Here is a 17,318-nt window from a genome sequence, read left to right as displayed (position 1 = left end):
TTTTAATCCCTGCGTCTCTGCTGAAAATTATTTTTGTTCTGTCCGCAGTAAAATTGACAGGCATTTGAATTTCAGACTTCAGGTTTCTGAATGTTTAATTCCTTGTATAATTGATGGTGCAGTGATAGTATTGTTGCCTCACAGCTATAGGTTTTCTGGTTTGATTCTTGGTTGGGGTGGCTTCTGTCTACATCTCCTCCCTGTATTTGTGTGGATTTGCTCTGGTGCCCTGCCATTTTACAAAGACTTGTCTGCAGTATTAATCCCTGCATCTCTGCTGAAAATTGTTTTTGTTCTGTCCGCAGTAAAATTGACAGGCATTTGAATTTCAGACTTCAGGTTTCTGAATGTTTAATGCCTTGCATAATTGATGGTGCAGTGATAGTATTGTTGCTTCACAGCTATAGGTTTTCTGGTTTGATTCTTGGTTGGGGTGGCTTCTGTGTGGAGTGTGCATCTCCTGCCGTGTTTGTGTGGATTTGCTCTGGTGCCCTGCCATTTTACAAAGATGTGTCTGCAGTTTTTATCCCTGCGTCTCTGCTGAAAATTGTTTTTGTTCTGTCCGCAGTAAAATTGACCGGCATTTGAATTTCCAATTTCATGTTCTTCAGAATACATAGTAGCACAACCTTTTTTTTTTTTTAGCAATTTTCGAAGTTTATAAGATGAATATTTTAAATTTGTCCCTATTTTTGGGACTGTATTCCCCATTATTGGCTTCTGTCCAGGTTTTTGTGCTAAGGTTGACAGCTATGGCAAGAACTGAATTCACTGAATATGTTTGAGGGCTGTATTCCCTCATTACTGGGTTTGTCCAGGTGTTTTGTACTAAGAAGTTGACAGCTATGGTGAGAACTGAATTCACTAAATGATAGCCATTTAAGTTTCAGTCTTCCTCTCTTTTACAAAGCAGCTGATGTGGTGTAGTGGTATGTTACTCTGACTGTTTTTTGCTCAGGGACCTTGGCAGTAAAATATATGGTGGCAACACAACATTTTATTCTAGCAACTTTCCAAGATTATACAAGCAATGTTTAATGTGTCCCTGTTTTTGGGCTTTTGACCCCCAATACATTTTGGCTTTTTCCAGTTTTCTTGAGCTGCGAAGTTGAGATGCAGTTGAGTATTGAGTAAATTTTACAAGGAACTGAGAGCTGCAGGGGAATAGAAGTTTAGTGCTTTGCCAAGTTAATACTATAGCACAACAGGCTGTGTACTTGCTTTTGATGCAGAAGGTTGTGGGTTCTACTCCCACTAGGGGTAGATGCTGCCATACTGAGAATGTTCTCCTTGGTGAAGATACTAACTGTGAGTTCGTTATCAGTTTGCCATCCATTTCCTCTTGCAATATTATTACTAGCTTATCATTTTTTTAATGTAATATAGACAATTTATTCCTGAGGGGCAACAGACACTTTATATTTCGATGAAACCATGAAATATAAAGGTGATTGCTAGCAGCAACCACTTCATTAGTTACAGATTTCTTTAATGTGGAATTATTTAGATGACTGACTTCAGAGATTATGCATATTTACTGATAATGGACTGTAGAATTGTGCATATTTACTGATAAATGTGGACTGTAGAATTGTGCATATTTACTGATAAAGGTGGACTGTAGAATTGTGCATATTTACTGATAATGGTGGACTGTGGAATTGTGCATATTTACTGATAATGGTGGACTGTGGAATTGTGCATATTTACTAATAATGGTGGACTGTGGAATTGTGTATATTTACTAATAATGGTGGACTGTGGAAGTCTGAGTAGACTTTTTTATGATAAATGTTCTCAACTGGGCAGTTTTGCCATTATGGGTGCATATGGTTTGTTTCATTGCTTACTGGAAAAAATGTTCAAAACAAATTTAAAACATCCTGTAACAAGTGTACTGTATTGTACAAGGAATATAATTTTAGTACAATGAAGAAGGTGTATCAAAGAGCACATGTATGTTTCATATGCAAGGAGCCTATGATTCGAAAACAGCCCAAAATTAATCTTTATCTGCCACTGGCAAAATGTATTTTCTTTGAATGTGGGTTTCAATGCTGTTTCAATGAATGTGAGTTTCAAGGGCAGAGAAGTTTTAATGCTAAGTTTTCATTGTGAGACTGCATTGCTTTGTTTAACAGATGACTTAGTGTCTGTGCTGTAAAATACAAAATAAAACTTTCAAATGAAGTCCAACTCATCATAGAAGTAAAGCAGTATGCACATTAGTGTTTATGGTAAATGGAGTGAAATAGCCAAGTATAATGGTTCATTGGAATGGCTGCAGAGGCTCCATTCAACCATTATTTTGTCAGGGGGGGAAGGGCAGCAAACTCAGACAGGCCCAGCTGAACTATACCTCCCAACTGTCCAGATTTTCAAAGAATGAATAGATTTTTGCTTCTTATTTTTGGTTTGTTCATAAAATTTGTAGTTTTAATTCCTAAATGATTTGCCAGAAGTCACTCTAAGTTTCAGACTTCATAACCTTCAGAAAAATGCATGTTAAAGTAAGAGCTGTTCTATCAACTGTCTCAATTTATACAAGAGCAATTTTTAGTACTGTTTATATGTGCCCCAATATATTTGGCCTTGTTCAGATTTACTGCATTAACAGGTTGAGAGGTACATGCAAATAAATTGCTTTATAGAATTAGGCATAGCCAACCTCTCAACTGTCCCCAATTTTTGGCTCAAAATGTTGCTCTTCCCGCTTATAATCCCTGCACAAAATAGCAATTTTGGAAGAAAACATGGAGGGTTTACAATTAAGAAATAACTGTAATAATCAAAGTTATAGATTACTTGAAATGCATGTAGATTCTTTTATATTTTGTCAGCTGCTCAAGGTAGCAGTACTAATATTAAAGTGTCCCTTCTTTGACAGGTAGCAGCTGTATTGTGTGTCTATTTTATATTTTTGCATCACGCTTTTGTCCATTTTTCATAAAATTGTGTTTTTTGGCAAATTAGTGACATCACTAAAGACTGAAGTTAGAAAATGACAGACATTTGAGTTTCAGATTTTATACCCTTCAGAAAATTCATACTAATGCAAGACCTATTCTATTATCTTTCTAAGTTTATTAGAGCAATATTTAAAAATTGTCCTTATTGTTGGGCCTTTGTCCCACTTCTGTGTATGGCTTTGTCCAGATTTCTTGCTCTTGAGGTTGAGAGGTATGACAAATGTGTCAGGGCCATCACAGTCAGCCAGAGAGATTTCAAATTGTGACATGCTTGTTGTACCCCACTCCCCCATGTAGTGACTCTGGATGTGTCCAAGCAAGGCAAGGAGTAGTTGTATCTACCTTGGATGGGGAGGACACACTGCATAAGTACTACAGTGGCTTTTCATCTGTCCTTGATTTTGCAGAATGGTCTGGTTTCTGTCATATTTTTGTACTGTTGATTTATGCTTATTACTCAAAGTGCCTGTTGCTCTGTGTTTTAAGTAGCAATGCTTTAATGACCATAAGGTAAGCTTGTCTGAGATCATAAGATGCAAGTAAGCTTTAATAAGCATACTGTTAAAGAATTGCCAACATTGAAAGCCTTTCTGTTGTTGCCATGCAGAGAATACTTGACTAGATAATGTATAAGCCTAGGGTATTAAAGGACAGGATTCCATTATTTTAAAAAGCTCATTACACTTGTTGGAGACTTCCAGTCATCTCTACAGACTTTACCCGTAAACTAAACAGAATGCCAATCATGTGTGGTCCATAACCTGTACAGTAATCCTTTAAGCAATGTATCTTGAGCTTGTTTCTTGTTTGCTTTTCATTTTTACTTTTATCATGTTTTCCCCATGAAACAAGTTGTCAGGCAGCAGGTCTTTTTTGGATAAGAAACATTTTTGCAAGTGGGGGCATCACATAGATTTCTACTTTCAGCATGTTACTTGGTACTTTAATAAAGCTGAATATATTATAATTAGGACTGCAGTGCAAGGAGAAGTGGTTTGAGTTGAGTGCTTCTGGTTTTTCTTATACTTGATTTTGACTGGCATTCCAGTAATGTATTTAAAAAGTAATTTATTTTTTCATGCCTCACAACCTTTTGTTTCCATCTAGATATTAAGTAAGCTGTCATGCAGCCAATGCATTGAAATATTTTTATTCTTCTACACTTATTTTTGTCTTGATTGGACTTTCATAATGATGGTTTGCCACCCAGGGCAGCGTATTTAATTAAAGTTAGTTTTTTGTGGTTTTGTGCATAGCTCCTCCCCTTTCTATTTGACCACACCCCATCCCATTGACCCCACCCATTCAGCTGTCTCCTGCAGCCCCCCTGTGATTTGAAGTCACCAGCCGCCACTGCACCATTTAGCAATGACACTCTTCTAAGAAATTAAAGGCTATCCCCAAAATACTAGAGTCCATGTGAAGTACTCAGAATTTGATTTCAAGACTGGAAATGGATGCTTTGTCAGAAGTTAATGTTTTATGTTGGAGCAAACTCCTGGAAGCCCCATCTGGGATGCTGATCCTCTATACCTCCTGCTACTTAATACAATCCCCTCTGAGGAAAGCCTGTCAGAGAAAAGCGAATTACTTTTTTTTTTTTTTAATCAAGCATTTGCTTTCTTTGTTTCTTTGGCAAGTTTGTGTAGAATTGAGAAGAATATTACAGAACCATTAAAATCAGCCCTCCTCTCAGATTCCAAAACAATTTACTCTCAGGGTAAGGTGCTAATGCAAGGTTGTGAAAGTTATTTAAACACAGGTGATTTTGAAAGCGGTGTTAAATACTTCCTTTGGTAATGTATGCAAATGGACAAATGTACATGAACTCCAGGCTGATACTTTATCAATTCTCAGGTTTCTAAAGAACTGGCTGAATCATAGTGTTGTATGTAGGTATAAGCAAATTTGACAGAACAAACCTATGGAGACTGGTTTGCTCCTCACATATCCCACCATGCCAGTGGTGTAATCTATCTATCTATCTATCTATCTATCTATCTATCTATCTATCTATCTATCTATCTATATGCGGTATCTGAGACAAACAAACTAGTGCTTTGTTTTCTGGTGGGGTATAGTTCCTTGGAACATAGGAGCATACTAAGCAAAGGATCACTGTGACCATACAATTAATAGCAATATACTTCTTTAAACTGACAAACGCTAAAGTTCTTGCCACCCTTTTCAAGCACCTAAAAGTTCACATCTACCAAAGCAACCAGGGCCCCACATGAAAACACTGGTGTAAAGTTGAGTCGATACTATCAGTTATCAAGCCAAGCTTTAAATGTAACCAGGGTAGTACTTTGACCTGTAGTGGTAACTTATTCCATAGTTAGGATTACATTGAATTAGGAATCTGTCTCTAGTGAGTCGTGCTTATTTGTTTGTGTAAATTTAAGTCCTTGGTGTGTGTGTGTGTGTGTGTGTGTGTGTGTGTGTGTGTGTGTGTGTGTGTGTGTGTGTGTGTGTGTGTGTGTGTGTGTGTGTGTGTGTGTGTATTTATAGAGCCATTGGTTTTGTAAAGAAATAGCTTAAATACAAAAGTTAAAGTTTCTGAAATTCTAACCTGCCTAGGGTCATTGATTTGTAGCTCAGAATCAAAGGATTGAGAGAACTGTGTCTATCTACAGTTTTTGAAGTCACAGAGCTCCAATATTACTGAAGATTTAATAAAATCTGTGTAGGCACAATGTAGTGCCTACACGGAATGTTGCCATGTTTGTGTACACGGTTCCCCCTCGGAAGCGCACCATGCCTATTAATGATGGCATGTTGCTGAGGGAGAACCAAAGAACACAGGTATTGAATCAGTGTAGGGAGTTGTGTAGTGCTAACCATGTCTTCATATGAGTAAGATACTTTCTGGACTGTCCTGGAGTGTTATATTAATTTTTTTTTTTTTTAATAAAAAAACATGTTTGTGAGGCGCAGAGCACAGCAATGCTAAGCAGTGACCACAGATAAGATAGCAGACAACTGCCAGACATCTAAATATAGAAACCAGATGTATTTAATTATTTATTTAAATGTCAGTTTTAAGAGTAGCTGAGCGTGTTTGCCCAGGGTGGTGCAGTGCTCAGCACTGCTATAGGTAGCTCAGAGGTATATGTGAGGGTATAGCAAAATTCCTAATCTCCATGTAGCTAAATGGGTAGAGTTGTGGCCCCATGTGCAGTAAGTCTAGGGTTAGAATACATGGAAGGGGAAATAAGTATTTATTTTTAATATACACATTTTGCAAACATATACGGTATAAAATATGGCTCCACTCTGCTCTGCTAAGCTCTACTGAGAACTGCTAAGACCTGCTAAACACCGCATAAACATGATAATGGCTGCCAATTTTTATGCACTGCTTGGGTTTGCTTGGCTGGTTTGCGCACAACCAAGCACTGCCAAGCATATGGTTCTGTGGGTCTTCATACTGCTTAACTCAGCTGCCCTGGTTTGCACTGTGCTAAGCAATGCAGAGCTTTTTTAAATGTTGCCCAATGGCATGTAAGGGTTAGAAAACAGGCTATATTATGCCCAATTAGAGTTCTGTCTCTGAATGGCACTATGGCAGGTATTAGTGAAGGTGCATGTTTTTGGGTGCAGCTTTGGGGCATTATGGAGTCCAGGGTCATGGTTGGACTCCTAGTAAAAAACTATGATGACTGACTGCTGCAGGGAGGCTTCCAGGGCTCAGAGTATAAGGCAAAGGCCTGGGACTGGCTAACAAGGGAACTCACCAGTATTACTGGTATCCCCCGCACAGGTGAGCAGTGTCACCACCATGATGATCTGACATGTTGAAAGGGGGAGATCTTAGACACCTGGGTCCAAGAAGCTCAGGCAGGGAATGGCTTACAAGTATGTAAGCACTTTTACCTCTGTTTCATCAATATCTAATCTGAATATCTGCAAAACTGATATGCATAATGGTGTGCTTCTCTCCCAACAGCTGCAAAGGAGAGGGCTTACAATGTCAATGCGAGGCACCTGGCCAGGTTGAGCTGTGAGTGTGATGAGTACAGATGTATTATGCTAACAGTAGTGAAATAAGCAAGAAAGGGTAATGCATTACCTGCATTAAAGTATATACAATAAAGAGGGTAATGCAATACATGTGGAATTAGAGCTGCATTCCAAGAACTGAATAATGCCAACTGTTGCATAATAAAAACACAAAACAATACCAGTAACTGCATTAACGTATATATAATAAAGTCTGTAGTGCAATAAGTGTGGAATTAGAGCTGTTTTGCAAGAAAAAAATAATGCCAACTTCTGTGTAATAAAAACATGAAACAATACTAGTAACTGCATTAAAGTATATACAATAAAGACTGTAGTGCAATAAGTGTGAAATTAGAGCTGTTTTGCAAGAAATAAATAATGCCAACTGTGCTACAATAAAATATGAATCAATACCAATAACACCAAGGTAAAGTGTGTACATCAGGATTGCCTTGTTTTATCCATAGCAGTAGAGCTGTATTCATCCAGGCTGTAAGATAACGTGCTACAGTCTCAAGTATAACACTGTAATAGCTGTAGAATGCAAATATAATGGATGCCACAGTATTGTTTAACACATATATTACCGTTCAAGGCTGTTTCTAGGTCAGTATTGTTCACATAATGTTCTGTCATCCACAAACAGCAGTTAAGCAAGGTATTTGGGTGAGGTAGCCCACTCCATGATCTAATATTGTTTGTTGACTTCACAGATATTTCAGCTTACTACCAATAAAGTGTGTACTCCAGCATTGTTAGACTGATATATAGTGTACCTACTATATGTGGTATTCTTTTAATTCATGCATGTGTGGTCTACTGTCACTACACTCTAGTATAACACTGTGCTAGTACTGTCAGGTTAGATTCTGGTTCCAGGTAAGATCTAGAAAATTTTCAGTCAGTCAGTAGTCAGCAGTGACTCAGTAGCTGAGTTTGTTAAATGCTCTGTGTATAGTACATGTTGGCACACACAGACTAGGGTATGAATCCAATGCTAGGTATTGGTAAGTATTACAGCAGCAGTCATATAATGCTCACAAGTACTCTCGTCACAGGAACTACAGGTAAATGGGTGTAGTAGTCCATATTATGAGTAGAGAATTTTGTGTTTAGATGTCCTAGACAGTTACAATCATTAGAAAGAATGTGAAAAATCAGCAATGTGCAGTCAGAAATAATATGTTTAATCCTGGTATGACTGTATGCTTGGAGTGTCTGTTAAAAGTTGCTGCAGTCACAGTCACTGCTATTGGGTTCTATTCCCATGGCTGCCAACCAAGGCCTGACTGCTGTTTAGAGTCTGCACTGTACACATACATGTCTCTCAAGTGTCAAGATTTCACATTATGTAATTAATAGTGCATAATCTACCTATTACAGGAATACCATGGCAAAGAGTACCTAGATTGCACAGTATCACCATTTCACCCAGCAGAACACCTTGGTAGTTATATCGCTCTATCTGATGTGCAAGTGTTCTGTGTAGGTATGTACTTGCAGTTGTTACCTTTTGGTGCATAGTGTCCCATGCATATAGCTTGAAAGTTATGTACATGCTACATCAGTTACAGGAGACTTGTAACTCACTGTAAACATAAAGAAAATACAGCCCCAGAGGGTAGATAGTAGTACTGTTGTCAAGGAAGTAAGCTGCAATGTTACTAGTGGACTGGTTTTCTTTCTTTCCCCACCCCTTATCTTCATGTATATATTACTGTTATTCATTGGTTATGGTTTGCTATTAACATATGTTGTTACTTTAACTGTTTTTTGGGGCATGTGCTATTATTGTTATGTATTATAATGGATGCATACTAACATACCTTGTTAAATTACCTATTTTGTTGGCCTAAAGCTGCAACTGTTACTGGCACGACATTAACATACTGACTGTTATGTTATTTATTGTTGTGTTTCACATAATATGCATTGATATGTAATTGGGTTATTTCCAATGTTCTGGCATGCTTTTATTACTAACAATGTTTTGATCATAACTAACATATACTTATTGCTAACTCCATTACCACACCACTTCAGGGTAGGCTGGTTCTCAGTTATCTGCCTACATTGCCTCAACTGGCCATGGCACTGGGTCCTAGCACATCTGGGCCCCAGAATGGTGGTGCCCCCTCCACTGTCTCTGTGCCATCTGTGGTGTTCATTGGGACCACCTCAGGGGATGGGAATCAGCCTCACCCTGGGAGTGGTGGTGGTGGGGGCATTGTCACCCAGGACCAACTGCCAGTCATGGTGGGCAGGATTGTTCATTGGAGCTATGAATGCTGCCTGCACCAGATTGACTGCACATTGGCCAACTTAGTGGGTCAGCCTTGCCCTAGTGCCCAACCTCCAGCACAGCCACCTTCAGGGTAGTGAAGGAACAGTGCCAACTTTCCCATGGATGAAGACTTGAGTCATGCTGCTGCCATCTGTAGGCACGTATGACTTGGTTTCCACAACTCCCCTCCCATCCAAGGTGTTTACCAATCGTATGTGTCACACGCCCCATCTGCTGTCTTGTCTGTCTGCTTATGCATCCTCTCCTACACAACTTACCTCCACACACATATCTATGTCCCTTCTCCAACATTCTTTTCATCTTAAAAAAAAATGGGCACGTCCCACTAAAAAATATTGCCCCATACATAGATCTCCACTTCACATATGTGTCCACTGGACACAAGTAATTTGTTCCAATTGGCTTGACAATGCAGTCATATTGTCCTCAGCCCTCTTTCTGGGGTTTGAAAGTTCAAATTCAACTACAAAATCTGAGAAAGTGCACCACTGTTGCTGTACAAGAAATGGATAACTATGGTTCTTTTATACACCCTTCCTGCACACCCTTACCTGCTTTTCACTATGGTTTCTCCCAGTTTGCCCCATTTCATTGCTTTCGTATCATCTCCTTTTTCTTTTCTTTATATTTTTTAGCATGGGTTTGTGGGGATTTGTGTGGAGCTGCATGGTGTGGCATGCAGCACCGCTTCACTATGCTTAAATGAGCTTTAAAGCTTACATGTGTTTTTACATTGTTAGTCACATGTACAAAATAAAATCCTCTGCCATCTTTAGAACCAAGGTACCTGTCAGCTACAGCCAACTGCATTAACCCACCATTCTACACAGATCTTAATTAAAACATCTGTTTCCAGCAAAACATACTGAATGACACTTACAGTCATTAGGCCTGTAACTGAAATAAAAACTAGGCATGTAACTGAAATAAACACTAATGGGAGAAATGTGATTGGACCTTGGACTCTGGTGCAATAATACACCAGTAGATAGCCAAAGACATAATACTGGATGTACATCAGGCCTGTGAGAGCAGGCATATGTGCCCTTTCATCAGCATCTGGTGGAAAGACACCTGCTAAGGCAGCAATGGCATAGTACATATACAAGTGGGACCATGGTGCAGAAATGCAACCATATAAAGCCATGCAGTACTGATGGGTGTAGATATGTTTCTCACAGCCTGTATACGTCCACATATATGTTTGAAATACAGATGCTTCTGCAGTGACCGAATAACTCAGTCTGTTAAATGCCTTACATGCAGTACATTTTGCCACACACAGTAGTCCAGGTTCAAATCCAGTTTTGTGTTGCAGTGCAATTACATTATTGTGAAGACAGCAAGTAATGAACCCACACAGGTTACTGCAATATAATACACTGCTACCCATTTCTCTAAATCAAAGGCCTGCAGGTAGGGACACACTGCACATATGTGTATAGCTTAGCTATATGTTGCCTACTACTCTGTTATTGGCACTGTTGCATAACAGACATTCCTTAATCACATGACTTAAATGGACCATACAAGGTACCCTTACCCTGGCTCTACCATAATGACAGGGCTGCAACAGCTGCCACAGTTACATGTACAGCTTGCTATTTTCCAAAGTGTCCACACTCACCCCTACATGCACTAGGCTGCAGCAGCAACTGCAGCCTGTAGCATACACAGCTGTATGTAAAGGTAGCTGCTACAGATCTACCATACCTCCCAACTCCCTGGAACAAGGGGTACAGACACAGCTATATGCAATGAAGGGGGCAAAGACCCTCAGATAGTGACATGTATAATGGTTTGCCCCAACACAAATATTAAGTGTATAGAATAACAGCTATTGCAGTAACATGCATATTCTGATGGGTATGAAGTCGGACACTCAAATGTATCTCTGTACTTTCTGACCTCAACCCTCAATGCTTGCCAGTGAACTGTCAGATGACCACAATGTCATTGGACACTGACCACACATATAAAGTGAAACTATGCACATACTGCATAAATCTCTACAGCTGACATTTATGGTACCTACCCTATGTGATGCTGTAGTCTTCACATCTCAGTAATGTCCATCTTAACAACTAAGAAAGGGGCCATGGTCTACATGAAAGCCTTATATATTGTGCTGTGGTAGCATTTCATTGGCCAATGAGAGTGCAATTCAGCTGTGTTGGCTACAATTAACAATTCTAAGCCACAGAGTGGTGCAGAGGCAATTACCTACGAATGAGCAGTACCTAAAAAGGCAGGCAGCTGGTTAAACAGGTCTGTATGACATGTAACTCACACAGAGTGCATAATTCCAAAACATTATCAAAAGCAAAGTCCAACAAAGGAGTATTGCACTCCACCAGGTATGTAATAGGTTTCCTTATATAACAGGATGTAGATGGGAGGATGGAGGTATGGGGAATAGGGATTACAGCAGTAAGCCTGTCTTAGATCTATGATAATGCCATTATATTGATACTCTGCTCTCCTACACATACTGGCATACCTCAGAACTGTCCCTGATTTTCAATCACATCTTAGCTCTGTTCCTGTCAGTCCTTCCTACAATGGTTGGCTGTTGTAGGAAGCTAGTGGATTACATATACTACATATTGACAATAAGTAAGGGTGTACACTCCTGTAATATCAAAGGATGTACTGTAATTCACCTCCTCACAGTCAGTCACTGTCTCACAGACATAGTTCTAATATTTTAGATGTGTCCCTGAATGTCTTTGTTGCAGTCTGGCTAAGTCCCTGTTTCTGTTGACATTTATCCCTGTTTGATTGACAGCTATGCCTAGCATACCTGCCAACCTCTTACAGCAAGAAATCTGGACAAAGCCATAATTAATGGAGGGACAAAGGCCCAGTATTAGGGAACACTTCTTAAATGGTGCTCTTACAAACTAAGAAAGTTAATAGAATGACAGGTATTATAGTAGGTTGACTGGGTTTTGAAAGGTATGACATGTAAAACTCAGATGTCTGTCTACTTCCTGACATCAACCATCAATGCTTAGCCAATAATTTGTTGGAAATCCACAAGTTTGTGTGAAAATATTCAAGACTATGAGGGAAATATCTTTGATTTTCTGCAAGCATCTGTATAATTGAAAACTATGATGCCTACAGGGAACATATACTACAGCAGGTTTGCATTTTCTGTCATTGTGGCACACTGGTTTTGCTGGACTGGTCTCATATAGTTGTTGTGATAGCACACTGTTATTTGTCTGGCATTGGCCATATGACATATTAGTGGGTGGGGGGGGGGGTCACACCACAGTAGATTTCAATGATGGGTGTAGGAACATACAGCATATCTTGGTGGTATCCACACATGTAGTGCATTGCCAGAATGTGGGGTAAGATGTGTGAGGGGGCAGTGCATAGTGTGGGCCATCATAGGCATGTTGGATCTGTACATAATGGAAGTCCATGTAGCTGGTCCTGTAATGTGTTCCTCTTTTGTTGTCTTTCAGGAACCATGTCCCATTTTCACATGTGGAGAATGACATAATAGAGGCCTGGACTGAGACAGCACCATCAAATGTTGTTGTCCAGGAGGAGGCAGCATAATTGGGAACAGCAAGCAGCACTCTGGACAAACCTTATGTGGGTTGTCAATCAGATTGGCCAGCAGGACAGGACCTATGAGCAAGTCTGACACCCAGCCACAGACATGCTGACTGCTGCAAGACAAAGGGCAGTTGCTGTTGCCAGGGATCGTGGAGCCACTGGTGGAGGGCCTGCAACTGAACAACCAGTCTCGTTCACAGGAAAATGCCTGGTGAATCTAGGAACACCCGATTGCTCCCAGGCATTCATCAGACCATACATCGAGAGGTGGGTACTGCAGTTTCCACAGCAGAGGAGCATCCAGGTAAGCCTACTGTGTACACCAGTATATACTGTATCAGTCATTGTGGCAGGCTCTACATACCAGTACATGGGTGTCATGCCTATCTGCATTGGGAGGGATGGTGTTTATGCACAGTTGTGCACACATACTTAGAATGGCAGCAATATAGCCATTATCTTGGCAGTTACCGTACATCTGGATATATGCACATATTACTGTGTAGTGCTGCAACATTTGGTGGTGCTGACAATACCTCTCCCTCACCTTTTCATAGGTCTGTCAGATGTGGCCCAAGTCCATGGTCCTGTACCTGGTAAGTGTGATACTATTTTGTATGGCTCATATATACCCTGTGAAAATTATGGGCTGCCATATTGCCCTATGTACACATGTTGGGCTTAGCAAAATTAGAATAATTGTATATTACATTTTGGAACAGCTAACTATGGTTCATAGACCAGGTAATCACAGGTGTGCATGTCAATGAACATCAACACATTTGAACTTATAGTTATGAGCAGCTATACAGCCTGGTATACATGAGGCAATTACTCAAAGATGCCTGTTCATACACAAAAGGGAGGTGGTACATACCCGAGGCAGAGACACTAGTACTTGCATATTATTCTCAAGCAAGGTGTACTGGGTGTTATGTGAAGTCCTATCATTTATAGTGTCATATTGCATACCAGACAGGCAGATTGTACTGGCAACTTTAACTGGATGTGGCTGAAGTGCATGCTATAAAGGCCTGGACTTGTCTGTGTATGTTGGTGTGAGGTTGTCTGTTGTGCAGAGTAGTGCAGATGAGGAGATGTGGGACACTGGTAATGCAGTTGTGGAACCTCAGCTGTATGTGCCCTTGTGGATTACCATACATAATAGTGCAGGTAGTAATGTACTGCTTTTGTCTTGCTTCTCACAGGTGAATGGGGTGTTGGGTTCTGTCCCCCTAAAAACCTGATAGTGTCTCATTAAACTCTGATGATGATGATGGCCATAGTGAGGCACAGGTGGGGTTGATGAGGACTGAATCTGTCCCAGAGGTTGACATCCCTCTTCTGCCCCCATTGTCTCTGCACACAGCCTGTATGCCCACATATAGCTAGTCCCCAGAGGCCACTGATATTGAACAGTCAGAGGGTGACAACATTGAACAGAACAGTGTGGCACCTATGGCATTAGGGAGTATAGACACTCACCATAACCAGAGAACTGGCAAGGTCCCACACAGGCAGATTGACAGGGGTGCTCATAGAAGGACTGCAGTCCATCCACCACCTGTTGCAGGTGTCACATCATGGAGTCACTCAGTGCATGTTTTGAGCTGTAATGGAGGCACAGGCACATTCTGAACACAGCACCAGATGGATGCTTAGGGCATGGACACAGAACAGTCTGACATCCGTGACTGTTTCCAATGCATTCAGGACAACCTGAATTGGTTCATTGATGCAGTGGACAGACAGTGGGCTGAGACAGTGTCTGTCTTAGACTGCACATTGTCTGTGCTGGAACATCTGGTTGGCATCAGTACAGTGGCACAGGATGGCATGGCAGCACAGCACAGTTATGACATCAGCAGGGTATAGCAGTATGCAAGCATGGCTCCCTAGGTGCATATTTGTAGAACAGTCTATCAGGGGCAATGGGGGGCAGTCAGCATAATTGTGCATTCATACATTGTGATAAGGTCTGTTACCCTTGATATGTGTCACCTGGGTTTTATGTACTTACAAATCTACAAGGTGTGGTGATGGAGTTGATATCTACATTTATCCAGTGTCTGGGACAGACAGATGGCAGACATCAATTATGATTATGTAGAGGAGGGCAATTTAGAGCCAGCAGCTAGTTACAGTGCCATAAAATGCATAACCATTGCACGAGGATAGCCTGTAGTGGCATGTCCGTGGTGCTGCAAGGACATATATTTATACACACACACACACACACACACAAACACACACACACACACACACACACACACACTTGACTAATGTGAGATTAGATCCCCATACCTATCTAGTATTACACACTATAGCTTGCAGTAATTACTGCAAGCTCCACGAAGTTTATATGACAGTTGACTGTCAGCCAGCACTCTTAAGGTGGATGGCATGAGCAGGCCTTGTAGAGGAAGGCAATTTAGAAGCCAGCAGCTAGTCTCAGGGCCATAAAATACATTACCATTGCACAGAAATGGGCCGTTTTGCATGGCCATATTACTGCAAGGGGATATATTTACACACACACACACAGTTGGCTGCTGTCAGATTAGAATCCCCACTTATCTAGCATTACACACTACAGCTCACAGTACTTATTGCACATGCCACAGGTTATATCTGTTGTATATGTGGATGCAGGCACAGTACATATGGAGTATGCAAAATGGCCTTGTGTTAAACAGCATGTGTGGCCTGCAGAGTGCTACTGCTTCATATTGTTATTGTATGTAGTGTCCTAGGAGCATAATACCTGTTAATATCCCTGCTATGTGTGTTCAGTTATCAGAATGGCCATATATGGCTGGATGCAGTTAGATAGAGAGACATGTGAATAGGACAATATGGCTTGTCCAAGGCATGCATTGCAATCATTGTACATTACAATACTTGCTCATTTGTGTCAGTCTACAGGGTAACATTCCGCAGGCACAGGAATCTGTGGGTGAGTGGATTATTGTTGCAGCCTTGGTCTGGTTCTATCTGACAACTATTATGATGTGTAAGTGCTGATAACCCCAGCATTCCAAGGGTAGGTGGAGACATTCGTAAATCCCCATGCATACACACACACACACAAACATATATATATATATATATATATATATATATATATATATATATATATATATATATATATGTTGTTGTTGTTGTTGTGCCTTTCAGCTTTTCCCAGTTAGGGGTCACCACAGTGGAACTCCGGTCCGCTAATGATTGGCAGTAGATTTTTACATGCCGAGTTGCCAGCTCTGATGCACAACCTTCGCCCATTCACGCATGTCTCCACACAGAAGATGCTCTAGCTGAGAATCGAACAGGACAACGTCTTACTGTAAGGCAACAACGTTACCGCAGCACCACCACTGAGTATATATATATATATATATATATATATATATATATATATATATATATATAGGTGTATAATAGGGATGTCTCCTTAAATATTGCTGTGCGTGTACATTATGTAAATGTGTTATGTAGATATATGTGGAAAAGCTATGTATCACTTTACTTTATATATATATACACACACATATATATATATATATATATATATATATATATATATATATATATATATATATATATATATATTGATGTCATATGTATATGTGCCACATACTGTTAGATACACTAATAATGTGTGGGGGATAGGGACAGACAGATATGTATAGATAGCTGTCTGTATGTACAGGCATATTTCTACATAGCAGGTCCTTCTGAGGAAGAGGCACCAGACTTAGACTCAAGTTAGCTAAGTGTAGGAGCATGCCCAGTGTGACTGCGGTACTTACAAGGTGCCTCCAGGGAGACCTACCTGTACTCTAGTCTGGGATTTTGTGTGCTGCAGACATTGGCAGTTGCACCTATTAATGCAATACTGAATTTCCCTGAAACTGTCCAAGACATTGCCAGGCTGTTTTCTGTACTTAATATATGACTGGGCTACATGATGTCACACCAGAGACAAGGGGTGACAGGCTGCATACCTGTCACTGTACCCGTGTTTGCAGAATGTCCAGCATTAAATCCCATATGTCTGGTCTGTTCCTCATACATTATTAATATTGTAAAATGCAGTCACTGAATTGTTGTAACTACTGATGCATTAAAGTAATTTCCTTTACATCCTGAAGGTAATCTGTCCTGTTGTAACCTGGCCACCTTCAAGGTTAATCAGAACATGTGCAATGTCTGTTGTTTTGGCCCTTTGTCTCCCCATTCTCTCTGGCTTTGTCCAGCTATCTTGCAGTAAAAGATTGAGGAGTATGAAAGCCTGTGGGAATACCACCATACGAGTACCTCACATGCAAAAGATGTAGATGTTGCCAGATTCAAACCATCAACACCATCACCCATGATAATGTCCATACCCAGTGAGCCACACCAGCCACCAGAGAGGTTTAAATCCTCACACTATCAACAGCATACAGACATACATTGTCACT

This window comes from Protopterus annectens, chromosome 11.part0 (assembly GCF_019279795.1).
Source record: "Protopterus annectens isolate FY-2018-M chromosome 11.part0, PAN1.0, whole genome shotgun sequence".
Classification (NCBI taxonomy): Eukaryota; Metazoa; Chordata; order Ceratodontiformes; family Protopteridae; genus Protopterus; species Protopterus annectens.
This window is presented reverse-complemented; position numbering follows the sequence as displayed.